Below are 22,910 nucleotides of genomic sequence, written 5' to 3'. Positions count from 1 at the left end.
AAACAAAAATAACAGAATCAAACAGTATTTGGAAATATTGTTTAGCTATCTCTATCTTGGAGATAAAACACAGGTTCCCAAAATGCTGCCACCTTCCTACCTGTTTTCAACTAGCAATGAACATGGAATTACAAAAATTTGCACACATAACGCTTGTCTCTTAAAATAGCACTAAACATATGTGAAGTCTCCAAATTAAAGCTTACCCCCCACCACCCCAACTCCAGAACATTGTAACCACAAATGCCTTGAGATATTGGCTGAATCATCCCCCTTTCCAAAATTGTCCATCTGTCTTTGAGAGTGGCTGTGATCCGGAGGCTCAAGTTGACTTACTCACTGAGCTGCCTGCCAGTTTAGATGCACTTTGTAGGTGGAAAATTGTTGGTCTTTGTCCCTCCCAGCTTGCAAGTAAAATGAAGCTGCCAAGAGATAAATGCATTCTAAGTTTATCATGCTATTCTTGGCCTCAAACTACAAGCCATAAGGCAACTATTGCTCAAGGTACCGTGTTTACAAGTGTTCAGTCCTCCGCTGTTTCAGAGACCCAACAAGATGGAATATCTTCCTGCCAGCCTATATTTTGTTTTTTCCTAAGCTTTCACATTTTTCAATTTCTTTTTTAAAAGAGGGAAATGGAGCAGCTTCCTTGAAATCATTTTGAAGGTTTGAAGTCTTGTTAAAATTTTGATTATGATGTGTTTAGGTTTTTTCCACATAAGCACTGTAAGTTCATAGTAAGACTGGACACTTCTTTCCATTATTATCAGTATTGTTATATTTACTATTATTTTATTTAAAAGTCAGCAATATGTGTACTAATTATTTCTATATAGATCTTTTCCATTGTTGCTATTTACTATTTTATTTGTTTACTATTTTGACCTTTAACACATTTATTAAAATAAAACCCCTTTTTGCTTTTAATTACTATATTTTTTTCCTGCCTAGGTAGAGGTATTTAAAATAATGTAATCAGAGTTTGGTAATATTCTCAAAACCCCAAAAAACATTTTTTTTGTAAGAAAGAGTACTGAGTTACTGAGTTAACTTTTCTCACAAATGTCTTCCTGGCTGCATTGGATAACAGGATGTATTGAGTTCATACATCTTAAATATAAAAGAGGAGTATAGCTATATCACATCCTATATTGGCACAGTATATTGACATGTATTATGTATGATGTTACACTGTTTAAATTATTAGAAATCACATTAAAAGAAATTATAATAAGATAGGGCTTTTTACCAAATCTAGGATATTTGGCAAAGATATGATAATCAAGTTCAATCCTTGATTTACAAATAAGACTTTGAGCTCTCCGAGTTTTAGAACTATATTTTATATCGTGATTTCTTTGCATTTCATTAAAAGTAACATTTTCTTCAGAGTTCAGCGTAGTACACAGATAATTTACCTATAGAAAAAGAGCTTAATTGGTTTTTTGGAGCTAGGCGATAGTAATCCACAACCTGGAATATTTTTTAACATACTCTCACTAATCTGTTCTCATTCAATGATTTAATGCTGCTACAAATTAAATTCACTGACTAGATGACAATTGAAAGGAATGTTAGAAAAATTTACTTGTTCTAGTTTAAGTTCTGGGGTAGGGAAGAAAGATTTGCAACAATCCACACTGGGAGATTGCAATAAAAATGCATTGTTAATTTGAAGCATTACTTAAGATCATTCAAAAAATCAAAATCAGTATGTCCATGTTAAAATGAGCAGAGATAGCTTTAAGGATTGTTATACTTAAGGCTTAAAATGGGCTGCACAACCACCTGATGGCCTTCTGAAGATGTACAGATAATGAAGGAAAATGGATGAACATTCTATTTGAAAATTATCTATATGCCAGTTTTAGAATTTACCTGCAGCACTCCACATCTTGATCCATTGAGGTTGCTATAACAAAACAACAAAAACTGGGTGGCTTATTGGCAACAGATATTTGCTTCTTACAATCCTGGATGTTGGGAAGTTCAAGATCAAGACACCACTAGACTTGGTGTCTGGTGAGAATCCACCTTCTTGCTGCCTCTTCACATGGTGGAAGGGATGAGATAGCATGTTGGGGACTCTCTCTAATAAGGGCAATAATTCCAATCATGAGAGCCCTGTCTTTGTGACCTAATCACCTCCCAAATGCACCACCTCCTACTACCATCATCTTGAAGTTAGGTTCCAACATATGAAATTTGCATGACATAAACACTTGGTTTATTACATTCCACTAGCAGAAAATATGAGTAATAATCTCATCAGCACATGTAAAAATGGTAACTACCTTTGTTCTACATGACTCAAAGTAGGTTGGCAAGACTCATGTGCATTCCAAAGACCATCTGGTCAGAGGCATTTGATGTCTTTGCTTTACAGATATCTTACTCTTGGTTTATTACTCTAATACAGTGTTTTAAAGTGTTCTTATCTAGCACAGAACAGCTAATTTGGTTATAAAATATGCTATGATACTTTGAAACTCATATTTAATTGTTAGAACATGCAGGACTTCTACTTTCAAAGTCTAAGAAATTGCGTAGATTTTGAAAGAGTAAGGGACTGATTTGGCATTAGTGCCCAGCATTGCTAGAATCCAATATTCTTTGAGTTGATGAATATGACCTTTCCACAACTGGCGGAGAGGACTCTACCAGAGCATTGTTATGTTGGCATTGTAAAAGGAACAAGATAGGTTCTTAGACAAATATTTAATATGTTAGCAGTCATACTGAAAAGACACATCTGAATAGTAGTTTATAATCTTTTGCTATGTACACATTTATAAACTATTTATTTGTATTTAAGTCTGATTATTGGTTCAAGCCAAATGTAAGTGCATCCAAGAGTCAGAGTCATGAAGTAGGTGGGTTTCAGCATTCAAGGTCACTAGTAAGAAATTAGAATTTTATGTACCTGGAATTCTCAAATACCGAATAAATTTTTTAAAAAATGTTTTTTTTTAAAAGATTAAGAATATTTTCAAGAGTAGAAAGTTTAACATTTCTGAAATATCTTTGCAATACCTATCATGCCAGGATATTTCTTTAACTTTTCAATTTAATACTCTAAGGATTCTTTGTTTTTAATACAATTTCTTTCCATTTTGTTGGGTGAGTGTCCTTGAGGTGATATATATATGAGGTCATGCTGTGTGTTTCAGCTAGTCCAGATAATGCTGTCATAACAACACTAACCAAAGCTTAAAATATCAGTAGCTTAAATGAAAGTTTATTTCTAATTTATACATGTTCAACAAGGTGAACCAAGAGTCTTCAGGTTCACTGGGGGCTCTGTTAATCAAAATTACTGCAAGATCTGACTAACGGAGGATTTAGCTCAATACACATGTTGATAACTAAGAAAGCAGAAAAAAAAAATGTACAAAGTGAATTATTTTACGGCTTCTGAAGGTGAAATTTATCTGGAGGTGAAATTCATCACTTCCCACATTTCTTAGCCAAAGCAAGCCACATTATATTAACTAACCCACAGTACACATGATATTGTCTAACCCAAAGTATGGTAGATGAATACTTTTACCTTGTGCCTTGAAAGAATAGAAATGGAAAATTATGGAACAGACCTCATGACTTGACTAATACAAGATAAAATGCTTACAACTATTAAAGGAAGTCATTTTTCCTAAAGCCACTGGAAGCAGAAGGCATTTGATAAAGAGCTTTGTTTTCCTTCCTAGCATTAGTATAATACATTGGGGTGCCATTAGGACATTTGGGTGCCATTACGCTTTGCTTCTAAGTCTTACTTTATTGTGACTGCCATAATTATGCCATGATAATCACTTGCTTTTGGGGATATTTCAATGTTTCCACTCTTTTGCTCAGAAAGTTCAAATGGAAGCATCTGTTTCTATTTGTGAACTATAGTGGTGAATGAACAGCAGCTGAATAAAAATAAACCTGGCTACAGACAAATTGTGTCCTCTATACAAGCACAAGTGAAATGGATAAAACAAGATCCAGCATATAATAACATGATATCATATAAAATTATCCAAGTATATGCAGCAAACCCTTGGTATAAAGCATATTATTTTAGTGTTTTGAGATCACATTGAAATGGGTAATATGTACATTCATGTGATTTATGTAGCATTGTGGAGAATTTGACTCCTTAATTATAAGCATAATGCTGGAAACACTGTTAAGTCTTATCAATAATTTAACTTAAAGGAATCAACACATTTTATAGATAAATATACAATTTCAATCAACTAAAACTTCTCATTAAAGACTTAAAGTAAATCTCATTGCATCCTACACATTTTGGTGCCTGAGTTATGGTCTACCACTTCTCTGGCAAGAGTGCCGTGATGATTATCCCAAATCTTACATTTTACATTTTTTATGCAATCGATATACACGTCAGATACTCAAGAAATGACCTAGAATGTCTCCTTGAAGGCAATGAAGACTTACAGGAGCTGTTACTGTTATCTATTTTTGCATACTATATTCCAATAATTTTTCCCCCTCAACTGTCACTCCTGGTGTAAAAGAAGAGCTGGGTCTTTGTACAATTCATGAGAATATGTTCAAATAAAATAAATCGTAAAGGACCAGAGGCTCTAAGTAAGCAGAGGAGGAAAGACATTAGATAATTTCTAGAGACAGAATATAAGAAACTATGAAAATAAGAATATGTGGAAATGAAAAGAGAAAGAGATAGCCAACAGGAGCCGGCCTGTAGAGATATTTCGGTCTTTGATAGCTTCCTGATTCTGCTTACCTTTTTCTTGAAGTGGTCTGAATAGTAGGTTTCCTTTCCTCACAATCAAAATAATTCTCTAAAATAGTGGAGGTGTCTTAATTCTACCTAGCACAACCGAATACTGTGCCTTAAGAAAAACACTTAAATTGCAATTATTCTGATCATTTTTGGTCTTTCATGTGCAATTAAGTCCAGAGATATTCTATCGATAAGTGTCTAAGTAGTTGTTTAAATAATACTAAATATAGCCTTTAATCTTTATCTAAGAAAACTGTGTAGCTATTTCAGAAAATACATAGAACTCAATCTTTCTATATCACTGGCACAAACATGGACTGTTTTTTTTTTTTTTTCTTCTGAGATGGAGTCTCGCTCTGTCGCCCAGGCTGGAGTGCACTGGCGCAATCTCGGCTCACTGCAAGCTCCGCCTCCCGGGTTTACGCCATTCTCCTGCCTCAGCCTCCCGAGTAGCTGGACTACAGGCACCCGCCACCTCGCCCGGCTAGTTTTTTGTACTTTTTAGTAGAGACGGGGTTTCACCGTGTTAGCCAGGATGGTCTTGATCTCCTGACCTCATGATCCGCCCCTCTCGGCCTCTCAAAGTGCTGGGATTACAGGCTTGAGCCACCGCGCCCGGCCTGGATCGTGTTTTTTATTAACCATTGATCTCTGATCTACTGAGAGGTTAAAAGATCCCAGAAAAGGCTCCAGAGTGAGAATTATAATTTGTGTCGTCACATAAAAGTCTAAAATTTTAAATGTTAACTATGGATTGCTTCTCCTGTAGTAAATACTGTCTCACAGTGAGGCAGCTGATGACATTTTTTTTATTAGCGAATATTATATGCAATATGCATACCTTTGTGACTAAAGGGAAAACTTTTTTTTAAAAAACCTTATAGCATAAGGGTGCAATTTGTTGACTGTTTCTATGTTTGGGGAGTTAAGACAATATATAATTATGCTTGAGAAGTCAGTGCCTTGTGATACCAATTAAGAATGGTAGCGTTGCTGTTGCATCCCAGTTGTTCTCTTTTTTATAGACCTAGATAGTTTGATACTTTTTTCTTTTGCTTAAGAAAAGAAAATTACATTCATCTTCTAAACATTTCCTTAAATTGAGGCAGCACATCACTTTGATTAAATTTCATGAATAGGGCACCACGATAAGCAAAATTATTAGGACAATTGAGTCAGGTTAAGATGAATAATATTGTCATTAATTTATATTATCAACCTTTTTATTTCATGAAGTAAGTTGACAAATGATGCGAAGACTCAGACTTTTACTATTGAATATATAGTGACCAGAAAGTTTAACATTGACAGCCTTCAACATTTGATCCAAGTAGCTTACTGAAATATAATAGCATAACAAGTATAGACAAGTGGGTAGAGCATTGGAACAGGAGTTCAAGGACCCATTCAAGTCTTTGTTCTGCCTCCTATAGATCATTGCTGGATCATCTACTGATGTCTTGTGCATCTTAAGTTCTTGACTCTAAGTAAAGGAACTCAAAACACTTGAATGTTTTAACTCACCGGGATGTTATGAAACTCAAATCAAATAATACACAAGAAATATATTGTAAGTTATAACATACTGAGTAAATGTAATTATCATTCAGAAGCATCTCATTTAAATTATCCATTTAAAAATATATATTAACAAATGATAGGATAAAGCAGATACTGAATCTATAATCAGAAGACATGAATGTTAGCAGTCTTTACATAAGCTCATGAGACCTGAAGTAGAAACTTAACCTAGTGGGACATCAATAGCCTCTTAATTTCCTAGGAAAAGGTTTTGACTTCCTGTCTATTCATAGAGTCATAGCAAGGATGGAATAATAGGGTCTATCCAAGATTTTTCCCCTTAGATAAATTTATTTTATAAATATCTCTAAATATACTGAATTCTCTCCTTAAAAGTAATGTATCTGTTGTCTATGATGAAGTGATGGAATAAAATTAACCTCCCTTCTAATCTAAAAAAATTAAGAGGTTCTCTTTTTTAAAATAGACTTACATAGTCTGCTGCTGCTTTTATACTTACACTAAGCAAAAGAAATTTACACTCATCTTCAAAACAGTTCCTTAAATTGAGGCAGCACATCACTTTGATTACATTTCATGAATGGAGCATCACAGCAGGTGTAATGAGATGATTCATATTAGGAAAGTTGAGTAGGCTGGGGGCGGTGGCTCACGCCTGTAATCCCAGCACTTTGGGAGGCTGAGGCGGGCGGATCACAAGGTCAGGAGATCGAGACCATCGTGGCTAACACGGTGAAACTCCGTCTCTACTAAAAACACAAAAAAATTAGCCAGGCATAGTGATGGGCGCCTGTAGTCCCAGCTACTTAGGAGGCTGAGACAGGAGAATGGCGTGAACCCGGGAGGCAGAGTTTATAGTAAGCCGAGATCGCGCCACTGCACTCCAGCCTGGGCGACAGAGCGAGACTCCATCTCAAAAAAAAAAGAAGAAAAAAAAAAAAGGAAAATTGAGTCAAGTCAACTAAAAAAAATAGAGAAAATATATGAAACAATGGGCACTGGACATCATTCAGTAAAGGACAGTGAACTCTTACAGAAGAGAAATCAATGAACTGAGCTATATGATTGCCCCAGTTTATAGCCTAGAGAGAGTTTTCATGCCCCATGCAAGGATCTGGGACCCAAACAGAGTCCATAGCCTCCCTGATATGAGGAGGCAGGGGAAGCCACAACAACTAGAATTTGCAGAAAAGAGTGCCAGAAAGGAAAGCTCTATCAAGAAGAAGGAGCTGCAAAGACAGAAAGAACTTTGGCAATCTGTGCGGGGTCCTCTTTAAGTCTTCATTTGAGTATATATAATTACATGTATATGAGAAATCTACTCAAAGCCAGGGAGTCTCAGAAAATGAAGAGTCGGAACAATATCTGGTGATCACAAAAAGATAGTAACAGTTTGTAGTTCCACAATCCATAGTAGGAACATTAGGTAGAATGCTCAGAATGGGAAGGGTATTACCTTGCCTTAGTGGAGCAAAATTAGCCATAGATTAAGAATGTTCTTGCCAGGAACATTAGCTCACTCCTGTAAGTACTTTGGGATCCTTGAGCTCAGAAGTTTCAAAGCAGCCTGGGCAACAAGGCAAAAACTCGTCTCTACAAAAAAAATACAAAAGTTAACCAGGCATGATGGCATGCACTCATGGTCCTAGCTACTCAGGAGGCTGAGGTGGGAAGATCACCTGATCCTGGGAAGTTCGAGGCTGCTGTAAGCCAAGATCGTATTATTGCATTACAGCCTGAGAGACAGAGTGAGATTCTGTCTCAAAAAAAAAAAAAAAAAAAAAAAAAGGAATGTTTCTGGAATTACCTAACAAAACTTTAATGCAAATTTTGAAAGGATCAAATGATTTTAAAGTCACTTGCATCCTAAGCCAAAGTTCAAGAACAATTAAATAAATTTTATGTATATTATGTACATAGAATTATATTAATTCTATATTTTTTTAAAAATATGTATATATAAGCATATGTACATGAGAAATCTACTCAAGGCCAGGCAAAGAATCTCAGAAAATGAATAGTTACCATAATATCTGGTTATCACAAAAAGATAGGAATATACATGTATATTATAAAATAAATATATGTATATATTTATATATGAATATACATGATTTATATGTATATTTCTTTTATAATGTTTATATATTCCTTTTATAATATGTTTAATTCCTTTTCCAATATATATTATATATAATATATGTATGTACATCTATATACGTATCAGCACCCAAAAAGTAAACCAAAAATAGTATCTGGCATCAAATAGAAAATTACATTATATGCAAAGAATATAAACCTTGATGAGGATAAAAGCCAGTCAATGGAAATGAAACAGATGCTAGAATTAGCAGAAGAGAATATTAAACAGTTATTAATTTAGTGCAAAAGTAATTGCAGTTTTTGTAATTTTTTTAAATGACAAAACCACGATTATTTTTGCACCAACCTAATATCAGTACTTTATCCATATATTTTAAAAGGTAGAGAAAGGTATGAGCATATTAAGTAGGTATCCTCATTTGTGAATTCTATCAAAGATTTTTATGTAGAAATAATATCAAGTTTCTTACAGAAAATTGAAAAGGGGAGAACAGTTCCAAACTCATCCTGTGATTAATCCATGAAGCTAGCATTATCTGCAAATAGGAAGACATTATAAGAAAATAAAGCAATATGTCAACTTCACTTGTGAACATAGATGCAAAAATTCTTAACAATGCTTTAGTAAATCAAATTCAACAATATGTGAAAAGGATAAGACATCATGAAAAAGTGAGATTTGTCACAAGAATGCAAGATTAGTTCAAGATTCAAAACTCAATCAATATAACCTACCATTAATGACTAAAAAAGAAGAAAAGCATAAATTTATCTCCAGAGATACAGTGAAGGCATTTATCAGAAATCCAGAATCAATTCCCCACAAAAACTCTCAACAAATTAGGAATAGAAGAGAATTTCTTCTGTTTTATAAAGGCCATATATTTAAAACTCACATTTAATATCATATTTAATGGTGAAAGATTGAATGTTCCCCCCTAGGATTGGGAGCAAAATGAGGATATCCACTTTCATTACTTCCATTCAAATGTACTATGGGTTCTAGTCAGTATATGAAGAAAAGAAAAAAATCATACACGCTAGAAAAGAAGAACCAAAATGTCTTTATTTGTGGATGGTATAATATATAGAGAAAATACACAAAATATTAGGATCTTAAATGTATATTAAGATTTCTCAGTACACAGTCAGTACATACATATCAACTGTATTTCTATAAGTTGTCAATTAACAATGTTTTAAAATTGCTGTCTAAAATAACATAAAATAGTGGAATACTTAGGGATACATTGAAAAAGTATTATAAATATCTGTGCACTGAGGACACAAATCAAAATTGCTGAGAGAAATTAAATAAGAGCTAAATAAATGAAGAGTTATACCATGTTCTTGAACTAGAAGACTTGATATTATCAAGACACAAATTTTTCCAAAATAGATCTATATATTTAATGCAATTCTGATAAAGATCCATCCTAGAATGCCTGTTTGAAGATATTGGCAAACCAATCATAAACTTATGATATACCTAGACCATAAATGACCTAGAGTAGTCAAAATAACTTTGGGTTTTTCAACTTTGAAAAAAATTAGAGTATTTACTCTACCTGATTTAGATATCTAATATAAATCTCCAGCAATAAAGACATTGTGGTATTTGCAAAATTATTAATGGACGACAATAGAGAATCCAAAAACCGACCTACAAACATATAGTCAATTTTTTTTATAAAGACACCAATACGATTAGATGAGGAAATAATAATCTTTTTAATAAATGGTGTTGGAAGAATTGGATAGCCATATTCTAGGAAGGAAGGAAGGAAGGAAGGAAGGAAAGAAGGCAGGGAGGGAGGGAGGAAGGAAGGAAGGAGGGAGGGAAGGAAGGGGAAGGGGAAGTGAAAGGGGAAGGGAAAGGGAAGGAAGGAAGGAAGGAAAAGAATGGAAGCAAAAAAGGAAGGAAAAAAGAGGAGGGAGGGGCATCGTTATGGTAGCTTATGCCTGTAATCCCAGTGCTTTGGGAGCCCAAGGCAGAAGGATTGCTTGAGGCCAGGAGTTCAGCTATAGTGACCAATGATCACACGGGTACATTCCAGCCTGGACAACAAAGTGAGCTTTAAAATTAAAAAAAAAAAATTAAAAAAATAAAGAAGGAAGGAACCCTTAACACTTCATATTATGTACAAAGCTTAATGAAAATAGATCATAGACCTAAATGAAAAAGCTAAACTATAAAAGTGCCAGAAGAAAACAAGAGGAACAATTTTTTTTTTTTAAATTTGGGTTAAGGGGTGGGACCAACATAGCCAACTAAAACCAGCAGCAATTGGAGGTTCCCATTGAAAATGACCATAATACATGTGAATCCTGCACCAGCAACCAAGGTATCCAGGTTCTCTCATCAGAACTGACTAGGCAGCTGGCATGACCCACGGAGAGGAAGGATGATCAGTGTCGTCCACTGGACCATCTGAGAGCCACATGGGCTGGGGGAGCTCCCACAATCCAGCCAAAGGAGGCGGTGAGTGAGCGTGCTACCCAGCTGAGGAAATGACACTTTTCCACAGAACTGTGCAACCCACAGATAAGAAGATGCAACTCAGGAACCCACACCACCAGGGCCTAGGGGCCCAAACCCAGAGCCACACAGATTCTCAATAGCCTTGCAACTAGAATCTGCTTAAGCCTACCAAGTTACTGGGGGGAGGGGTGACCAGCACTACTGCTAAGGCTGCCTTCAGTCTAAGCTCTTTGAGCTCCTTGTGGGAGGGGCAGCAGCCAGCACTGGGACTCATAACTGCCTAACACTCTAAGTTCCCTGGACAGGGGAAGAGCAGCATCCATCTCTACAGCTCCAGGCCACACTTTTCTCCTACTGAAGCCTGCTGGACAGTTTGGTCCCAAGAGGTGTCCCCCACAGCCCAACACACCAGCTGTGGCTAACTGTGGCCAGAGCACCCCTTCAGACCAGATCGTGACCCATCCTTCCTCACTGGGCAGGGCCTCCTTGCAGGAACTCCAACAACACCATCCAGAGGCTCAGGGACAGAACCCTGATCTCTCTGGCCCTGAGCTCCTAGGGGGAGGGATGGCCATAGTCTCTGCAGACCAGTAGACTTAGCCTTTCCTCCTGGTAGCTCTGAGGAATCTGGGCAGCCCAGATGAATGGGTTTCCCCCCAGCAAAGTGCACCCCCTCCACCAAGGGACAAAGTGCTTTGTTAAACGGTCCTGTTCCCCATGCCACCCAACTTGGTGAGATACCTACTCCAAAAGGGGTTGTCAGACACCCTATATAGGAATGATCCTACTGGCATCAGGTTGGGGACCGTCAATGTCAGAGATCCCAGAAACAGGTGTGGGCACCCATCTTTGCTGTTCTCGAGCCTCCTTGAGTGATAGCTTCATGTGCGAGAGTGAACCAGATGAATAGGGCCTGAAGTGAACCCCCAGCAAATCACAAAAGCCCTGCAGAAGAGTGACCTGACCATTGCAAGAAAAGCAAACAAACAGAAAACAATAACAACGGCATCAACAACAAAAACAGTCCCCTTAAAAACCCCATTCAAGGGTTAGCAGCCTCAAAGATTGATACTAGACATACTCATGTAGATGAGAAAGAATCGATGAAAAAATACTAAAGACCCAAAAGGCCGGAGTGCCTCTTATCCTCCAAATCATCACAACATCTCTCCAGCAAGGGCGCAGACTGGATGGAGGATGAAATGGACTATTTGACAGAAGTAGACTTCAGAAGATGATTAATAAAAACCTGTGCTGATCTAAAGGAGCATGTTATAACCCAATGCCAAGAAGCTAAGAACCTTGATAAAAGCTTAGAGGAGCTGCCAACTAAAATAACCAGTTTAGAGAGGAACATAAATGACCCGATGGAGCTGAAAAACACAGAATGATAACTTTGTGAAACATACACAAGTATCAATAGCTGAATCGACCAAAAGGAAGAAAGAGTATCAGAGTTTGAAAAAGATCTTGCTAAATAAGGCAGGCAGACAAGATTAGAGAAAAAAGAATAGAAAGGAATAAACAATACCTCCAAGAAATATGGTACTGTGTAAAAAGACCAAACCTACAATTAATTGAAATACCTGAAAGAGATGGAAAGAATGGAAATAAAGTGGAAAACACATTTTAGGATATTATGCAGGAGAACTTCCCCAACCTAGCAAGAGAAGCCAACATGCAAATTCAGGAAATACAGAGAACACCACTAAGATACTCCATGAGAAGATCAACCCTAAGACATGTAATCATCAGATTCTCCAAGGTGAAAATGAAGGAAAAATGTTAAGGGCAGCCAGAGAGAAAAGCCAGGTCACCTACAAAGGAAAATCCATCAGACCAACAGCAGACCTCCCTGCAGAAACCCTGCAAGCCAGAAGAGATTGGGGGTCAATATTCAACATTCTTAAAGAAAAGAATTTTCAACCCAGAATTCCATATCCAGCCAAACTAAGATTCATAAGCAAAGGAGAAATAAAATCCTTTTCAGACAGCCAAATGTGAGGGATTTCATCACCACCAGGCCTGTCTTCCAAGAGCCCCTGAAAGAAACACTAAATATGGAGAAATAAAACAAGATACCAGCCATTGCAAAAACAAACTGAAATATAAAGAGCAATGACACTATGAAGAAACTACATCAACTAGTGTGCAAAATAACCAGATAGCATCGTGATGATCAAATTCACACATAACAATTTAATCTTAAATATAAATGGGGTAAATGCCCCAATTAAAAGACACAGACTGGCAAATTGGATAGTCAAAACCCATTGGTGTGCTGTATTCAGCAGACCCATCTCACATGCAAAGACATATATAGGCTCAAAATAAAGGAATGGAGTAAAATTTACCAAGCAAATGGAAAGTGAAAAAAAAAAAGCAGGGGTTGTAATCCTAGTCTCTGACAAAACAGACTTTAAACCAACAAAGAACAAAAAAAAAAAAAAAAAGAAGAAGAAGGACATTACATAATGGTAAAGGGATTACTACAACAAGAAGAGCTAACTATCCTAAAAATATATGCATCCAATAGAGGAGTACCCAGATTCATAAAACAAGTTCTTAGAGACCTACAAAGAGACTTAGACTCCCACACAATAATAAGGGGAGCCTTTAACACCCCAATGTCATATTACACAGATCAACAAGACAGCCAATTAAGAAGGATATTCAGGATTTGAACTCAGCTCTGGGTCAAGTGGACCTAATAGACATCTACAAAACTCTCCACCCTAAATCAACAGAATATACATCCTTCTCAGTGCCACATAGAAGTTTTTCTAAAATCAACCACATAATTAGAAGTAAAACCCTCCTCAGCAAATGCAAAAGAATTGAAATCATAACGATCTCTCAGACCAAAGTGCAATCGCATTAGAACGTGGGATTAAGGAACTCACTCAAAACCACACAATTACATGGAAACTGAACAACCTGCTCCTGAATGACTCCTGGGTAAGTAATGAAATTAAGGCAGAAATCAAGAAGCTCTTTGAAACCAATGAAAACAAAGACACAATGTACCAGAATCTCTGGGACACAGCTAAAGCACTGTTAAGAGGGAAATTTATAGCAGTAAATGCCCACATCAGAAAGCCAGAAAGATCTCAAATTGACCCCGTAACATCACATAAAAGAACTAAGAAGCAAGAGCAAACTAATCCAAAAGCTAAATAATAAGAAATAACTAAGATCAGAGCAGAACTGAAGGAGATAGACAGATAGACACATACACACACACAAAATCCAAAAAATCAATGAATCCAGGAGATTTTTTTTTGAAAAAATTACCAAAATAGATAGACGTCTAGCTTAGACTAATAAAGAAGAAAAGAGAGAAGAATAAAATAGATACAATAAAAAATGACAAAGGGAATATCACCGCTGACCCCACAGCAATAAAAACTACCATTAGACAATACTATAAACAGCTCTATGAAAATAAACTAGAAAACCTAGAAGAAATTGATACATTCCTAGACACATACACTCTCCCAAGATTAAACCAGGAAGAAGGAGAATTCTTGAATAGACCAATAAGTTCTGAAATCGAGGCAGTAATTAATAGCCTACCAAACAAAAAAAGCCCAGGGCCAGGCAGATTTACAGCCAAATTCTACCAGAGGTACAAAGAGGGGTTGATCATTTCTTCTGAAACTATTCCAGAAAATTAGAAAGGAGGGACTCCTCCCTAACTCATTTTATGAAGCCAGCATCATCCTAATACCAAAACCTGGCAGAGACACAACAAAAAAAGAAAACTTCTGACCAATATCTCTGATTGACATCAATGCAAAAATCCTCAGTAAAATGCTGACAAACCGAATTTAGCAGCATATCATAACACTTACCCATCACAATCAAGTCAGCTTCATCCCTGAGATGTAGCACTGGTTCACCATATGCAAATCAATAAACTTAATCCATCAGATAAATAGAACCAATGACAAAAACTACATGATTATCTCAATAGATGCAGAAAAGGCCTTCAATAAAATTCAACATCCCTTCATACTAAAAACTTTCAATAAACTAGGTATTGATAGAACGTATCTCAAAATAATAAGAGCTATTTATGACAAACACACAGCTAATATCATATAGAATGAGAAAAAAATGGAAGCATTTCCTTTGAAACCAACACAAGACAAGAATGTCCTCTCTTACCACTCCTATTCAACATAGTATTGGAAGTTCTGGTCAGAGCAATCAGGAAAGAGAAAAAAAATAAAGCGTATTCCAATAGGAAGAGAGGAAGTCAAATTGTCTCTGTTTGCAGATACCATGATTCTATATTCAGAAAACCCCATCGTTTCAGCCCCATTCTCCTTAAGCTAATAAGCAACTTCAGCAGTCTCAGGATACAAAATCTTTGTTCAAAAATCACAAGCATTCCTATACACCAACAACACACAAGCAGAGAGCCAAATCATGAATGAACTCTCATCCACAATTGCTACAAAGAGAATAAAACGCCTAGGAATACAGCTAACAAGGGATGTGGAGGCCCTCTTCAAGGAGAACTACAAACCGCTGCTCAAGAAAATAAGAAAGGACATAAACAAATGGAACAAACTTCCGTACTCATGGATAGGAAGACTCAATATCATGAAAATGGACGTACTACCCAAAGTAACTTACAGATTCAATGCTATTCCCATCAAACTACCATTGACATTTTTCACAGAATTAGAAAAAAACTACTTTCAATTTCATATGGTATCAAAGAAGACCCCGTATAGCCATGACAATCCTAAGCATAAAGAACAAAGCTGGAGGCATCACGCTACCTGACTTCAAACTAAACTACAAGCCTACAGTAACCAAAACAGCATGGTACTGGTACCAAAACAGACATATAGATCAATGGAACAGAATACAGACCTCAGAAATAACACCACACATCTGCAACCATCTGGTCTTTGACAAACCTGAGAAAAACAAGTAATGGGGAAAGGATCTCTTATTGAATAAATGATGCTGAGAAAACTGGGTAGTCATATGCAGAAAACTGAAACTGGACCCCTTCTTATACCTTGTACAAAAATCAACTCAAGATGGTTTAAAAACTTAAATGTAAAACCCTCATGAAGAAAATCTAGGCAATAACATTCAGGACATAGGCATGGGCAAGGACATCATGACAAAAATGCCAAAAACAATTGCAACAAAAGCCAAAATTGACTAATGAGATCTAATTAAACTAAAGAGCTTCTGCACAGCAAAAGAAACTGTCATCAGAGTGAACAGGCAACCTACAGAGTGGGAAAACAGTTTTGCAATCTCCCTATCTGACAAAAGTCTAACACCCAGAATTTACAAGGAACTTAAACTTGTTTACAAGGAAAAACAAACAAACAAACAAACAAAAAAAAACACCATCAAAAAGTGGGCAAAGGATATGAACAGACACTTCCCAAAAAAAGACATTTATGCAGCCAACAAACATATGAAAAAAAAGCTCAATATCACTAATCACTGGAGAAATGCAATTCAAAACCACAGTGAGATACCATCTCATATCAGTCAGAATGTGGATTATTAAAAAAGTAGGAAACAATAGATACTGACAAGCCTGCAAAGAACAGAAACACGTTTGCAAGGTTAATGGGAATGTAAATTAGTTCAACCTTTGTGGAAGACAGTGTGGCAATTCCTCAAGGATCTAGAAACTGATATACTATTTGGCCCAGCAATCCCATTCCTGGGTATATACCCAAAGGAATATGAATTATTCTACTATAAGACACATGCATATGTATGTTTATTGTGCACTATTTACAATAACAAAGTCATGGAACTCACACAAATACCCATCAATGATAGACTGGATAAAGAAAAAGTGACGCATATACACTATAGAATACTATGCAGCCATAAAAATGAATGAGATCATGTCCTTTGCAGTGACATGGATGAAGCTGGAAGTCATCATTCTCAGCAAAATAACACAAGAACAGAAAACCAAACACCATTATGTTCTCACTCATAAGTGGGAGTTGAACAGTGAGAACGCATGGACACAGGAAGGGCAACAAAACACACCAGGGCCTGTTGGGGGATGGGGGACGAGGAGAGGGACCTTAGAGGATGTGTCAATAGGTACAGCAAACCACCATGGCACTCATATACTTATGTAACAAGACTGCGGGTTCTGCACATGTATCCCAGAACTTAAAAACAAACAAACAAACAAACAAAACCAACAAACCCTTTTTGGTTAAAAAATATTTCTAACATATGACAAAAACACAACCCATAAAATTAAAAAATATATAAATTCATATATATTTCATTTCAGATTTTCAAAAGACACTATTAAGAAAATGAAAATATAAGGTATAGACTTAAGCAAAAGATATGCAAAACACATATTTCATAGAGGACTTGTTTTCAGAATACATAATGAACCCACAAAACTCAATCATATGTAAACAAACAATCTAATATTTTAGATGAGCAAAGATTTGGACAATTTGCCAAAAAAGATATATGGATACTAAATAAGCACATGAAATTATACTCAATATTATTAGTCATTAGAAAATGCAAATTAAACTGCAATTAGATATCCCAACACACAGCTCAGATGGTTGAAATTAGGTTGACTTAACACATCATCCACTGATGGTGAAGATATGGAATTATTAGAATGCTGTATACTGATTTGAAATGAAATATAACCATTTTGAAAAACATTTTATTGTATATGTGTGTTAAATGTATACCTATCATATGATACAGCCATTCTATTTCTAGGTATTTACCTAAGAGAAATGATAGCACATGTCCACATAATTACTTGCACAGAAATTTAGCAGCAGATATATTGGTAATAGGAAAAAAAGAAAACCATCCAAATGATGATCAAAAATTGACTAGAAAAATAAACTATATAGGCTACTACTCAGTAATAACAAGGATCATGACAAAATGGATAAATCTCAAAAGAGTTTTGCTAATTGAAATAAGCCAAACAGAAAAGAGTACTTATTCTATGATTCCATTTATATGAAACTCTAGAAAATACAAACTAATCTATGTTGACAGAAAACAGGTAAGTGACTCCCTGGGGATGGCAGGTGAGGGAGAAAGAATGGAGGGTCACATAATATTGGAGCACAAGAACCATTTTGGGGGGCAATGTATATCTCCGTTATCTCTATTGTGATGATGGTCTCATGGGTGTATACAGGTCAAAAATCATCAAATCCTACATCAATATGTGTAGTTTTGTACAATTATTTCTTTTGAAATCAAGAGTATATCTGCATTAAATCAATAAAGACTATAGACAACTTCATTTGCATATAATTGGTAATAGCACTTCTTACATAGAACAAAAGTGACCATTTGCAAGATTTGTGAAAATAATGTGTACATAGGCTTTGACCATCAGACCTCTAAACATATTTACTACTGAGATGTGAACCTAGAGTTGTACCTAAGACATATGAATTTGAAACAGTGCTTAAGTGCCTTACTGACAAGTCATGTGAATAAAACGATCAATTTGTCTTTGATAATCAACTCTTAGATTTAAGGCAGCTGAAATGTACAAACCAGCGATGTACATGTGTTAGCCATCCACAACCCTATGTGGTCTTAATAACATTGTTAGAAGAATAATGTCATTAACCAATGTGATCTCATATGCTGCCATGATGTATAGCCACCCCTTCTTATTTTCTGTTCTGAAGAACAACTTTGTGGCTTCACTTAAAGGAAGTGGTCTTTTGTTTCTCCCTGAGGTTGTCATACCAACAACAATTATTTAGCTATAATTGGTCCGTAGGAGGTTAGGATCAGCAGCCTAAAAATGCACTTTAAGGATTTCAGATTTCAGTTCAGTGGTTAAATTATAGCATTCTTTCTCTTTATAGTAATATTCTGAAAATGCCCATTTTAGACCTTTTACCTGCCCCCCATCCCCTGCCATCTTTTTATTTAGAGGAAGTTTCAGTTCATTAATAAGGAATAAACTCAGGATGCTTGTGGTTTTAAAATGTGATTGTTTTGCATCTTCTTGAATTTATCTAGCTTCACTTCTTTTGGAACTGGATGTGAAACAATGCTTCTATATTTTCAAAAGTTTGCCATGAATATGTTCATGATTCTTCACTCCACACATTTCATGTATTTTCATGTCCTAAACTATCTGTCTTTCATCTGGTTTTGGTTTGATCTGCTTTTTAAAATTTCACTCTGTCCCTTGACCATGACAATGTGCTATTTTGGTAAATCTTTGTCCCTAATTATAATTTAATTGCATCATTTATTTCTTCTAGAGCATTTAACTCCATTTCCAATTGTTTAGATATTCTTATTCCCTTTAAAGATATCTCCTGATCATCCCAACATTTTGGCAGAAAATATTGAATGATAACAAATCAAATAAAAAAGAGATACATTTAGAAACTTTTACTCATATTTTTATGAGAATCCACCATTACTCAGATCTAGAAAAAGAAGTTAATAGTAATTTTACCCAGAAGTTCTGGGTAAGATAGCTTCACAGAGGCATAACCAGACAACCTTGAATTAATTCAGTAAAAATAGATGAGATTTTTACATGATATAGTTTATCATTGCTAATAACTGTATGTATAAAGACTATAACTTAGCCAACTTTATGTTTCAACCTTGACTTTATTGCTACTTAGCTATGTGACTTGAACAAGCTCAACATTTTTAAATGTAAGATTTCTCACCTATATAATGGCAATGATACTTTCTACTTTAAAGTGTGGGTGTGAAGGTTAAATGGGAATATATACATTAAGTACTAAATACCAAGTGAGTGCTCAATAAATCAATAGTAGCAATAGAATACAAGGAGAATTAAATGATTGGACTGATTTGAAAAGAGATTTAATAATATAATTATGAGAATGATTGAATAAAAATGAAAGATTAGAAAGTAAGTTTGTGTCTGTATCAACTTTTGATTACTTATGGTATTTTATTACAGATACTTACAATATTTAAAAATATAACAAGAGATTTAATCCTCAAAACATTGTCATTGAAATTAATGTGCTATTTAAACAAATCATTTATCACTTATTTGTTTAACTTTCATTAGATTAAAAATATTGAAAATATCAATAAAGTGAAAAAATTATATTTAAACTATAAATCTGTATTTTATATATTTTATTTTCATAAGTGAAAAACATTTTAAAGATAAAAATTCCAGTGTGCTACCAGATATTACGTGCTGTGCAGTATGTGTGTATGTGTGTGTCCTAGTCTCCTTTATTTTATGGTTATTTATCTCTGTCCTAAAGTTGATTTACATTCATAAAAGCACTTAACTTGATTAAGAACTGAATAATGTGAGAAAATGCAATTGGGGCCTTGTTTTTCTTTTTTTTTTTAATGACAATTAATTTTTGGTAAATAATATTTGGTCCAAACAGGTCTTTTTTGGGGGAGGGGGGTGGGAGTGGGGGCGGGGTTAAAAAAAGACATAAAACTGTTACTGTAGCTCAAGAACAGCATACATTTTTCCTGAGGGATCTCTAAACACTTAATAGGATCTTGCTGCTATTAGTGAAGTATATGTTTAATAAAAAATATTAACATGAATTACATAACCCTAAAATCATTTAAGATGTGAAATGTAGAAAAAGTATTGGTGGTTAGAGCTCATACACTGGAAAATGGAAGCAAGCCAAAACACTGGCACTAACACCCTGCTCTTGTTAGGAAAATGCCAAGGAATCGTTTCACAAGAGTAACTCACAGATTGCAACACAGTTACCTTAGCTGGCTCCTGATGTGCAGTATCACACCACATTTAAATTTCCATCTGTGGTGTCTGGAACTATTGTTCTCATTGCGAACTTTTTTTCCCCCAAAGTAAATCTACAGGATCTAAAAGACCACAGAATACACCTTCTTTAGTGGGATGACCACCTAGATGTAAAGAAGTTTTAAGTGAAGTTTGCAGTCTTTCAGCCACAGAATAATTTCCTCTTTCAAAACAAGTAAATTGGCATTTAAATTATGCATAGAAAATGCTGAATTTTGATATGTCTGGAATCATTTATTTTTCTTGGAATGTCTTCAGTGCTCCATTGCTATATTGTGCCTGTATAAGTAGGGAAAATAAGGATGCTGTGTTCCTAGTCCTTTCCTTGTGAGACTTAGTGATCAATACCCTTAGATTGAGCCCCAAGGAACTGATTGTTTTAAAATAACTGGTTTTAAAGGTAACTAGCAAATTATTTTGACACAATTTTATTTGTCTAGGAAATGTTTCCTTGTGTACTAATTGAGTTGTGATGCTGAAATTTCACACACACACACACACACACACACCATCCAGTGTAAAAGTGTTATAAATTGAAAGGAACATTTAACTAAAGCTCATGAGCTAGTTACATGACTAATCTTTCTGCTTTAAGCAGAGGCAATGACTTTATAATCTTCACACTTTCTCTTTTTACTTTTTGTGCAAGGGTAAACTCACAGGTACTGTATTCAATTCTCAGGGAAGTTGAAAGAGGAAATAAAGTGTTTTAAGATATTTGAAAGAAAAGTTCACATCAATAAAGTATTCATAGATATACTTTTAAACAAAGAAATACATACACACTTGTTAATGTCTTCGTTATTCCTTGCCCCATGGGCTCACCTAGTAACTATGTTTTTTAATTTTTTGACTATATATAGTATATCTTCAATATATGCATATATTAAATGTTTTCCTGAATTTATATTCAATATATAATTTTCATATTGTCTCCATTTTCTATGAGTTAACATGTATAAAACACTTAAAACTATCGAACAGAGAACTCAATAAATGTTAATTTAATAACAATTATTAAAATGTTGCTATTTAAATGCCTTTCTATTCAGTATTTGATTATAAACATTATTCTTGATCTAAGTCAGTATTTCTGGTGAGTTGCTGGTATTAGAAGTTGCATGATCTGCAAGGACCTTGAATGATCAGCCCAAGAAGCAACATTAAAGCAAACTCTACCTCTTTGCTCAGCAGTCCTGTTGCTAAGCAACTAACTTTGTTTATCCTCGCCCTATTTGGGTCAGGACTAGGGGTAATGAGCTGATGCTACATGCCAGAGAAAGGAGTTAGTGGCTGGAGATGAACTTAAATCTTCTTGGTTTTGCGTTGTTTTCCCACCTAGTGACTTCCTGGCTAATTCTGGAAATGCTATTCCTCTTCTTAAGTCTGTCTCTTTTAGATCATTAAATTAACAACTATATATAGGGGCCTTTAACAAAGTGCCCATATCAAGATAGTCCAAATAATATGACAAAGAAATTGGATCTCAAGACAAATATTTCAAACCTTTCTAATAAAAGTGGCATAAAAATCACTTTTTTTTTGCTACAGAAAGTGAGACTTCTTTTGCTGATTTGTTTTCTACTTCCTTCAAGAAATGAATGGCAGAAGTGATTGACAAGGCACTATATACATTTCCAAAGCCAATTCTTATTACATAATATAGTTCTACAAATAAAAGTGACTATCAAGACGCATAAGTTATTTCTGTAGGAATAGAAGGGATGAGTTACATGCCATTTCATTTTGATAAACTTGAATCCAGTTTCTAATCAACAAGATTGCCCTATACAATAAACTACTGATTGTGACTGCTGGCGTTAACAGTAATAGGACAAGAAAATGTGTGGCACAATTTTCTCCATTCAGCTATTCATTTTCCTACTGCTTCGAAGGAGTCTTTATATCCTTATGATCTTTCTCAAAGTTAGCCTGATCAATCATGCTAAATGTGCCCAGTACAGCCGACGAATACATGGACAACTCTTGTTGATTGCTAAGTAGTGTCAGTTTGGCCTCAGTTCTTAATTTCTGTCAGAGTTCGCAAAATATGAATTTAATTTCAGGGTGTTTTTGCACCCTTTATAGATAATGCGCTCTACTCAAAGCCCACTTCATTTTATACACACTACTAAATGCATGAAATACATATATAGAAGCTGATCTCCTCAGATCATATTATCTCTGTCTATTTAGTCTCTTTG

This window comes from Papio anubis, chromosome 5, assembly GCF_008728515.1.
Source record: "Papio anubis isolate 15944 chromosome 5, Panubis1.0, whole genome shotgun sequence".
NCBI classification, from domain to species: Eukaryota; Metazoa; Chordata; class Mammalia; order Primates; family Cercopithecidae; genus Papio; species Papio anubis.
This window is presented reverse-complemented; position numbering follows the sequence as displayed.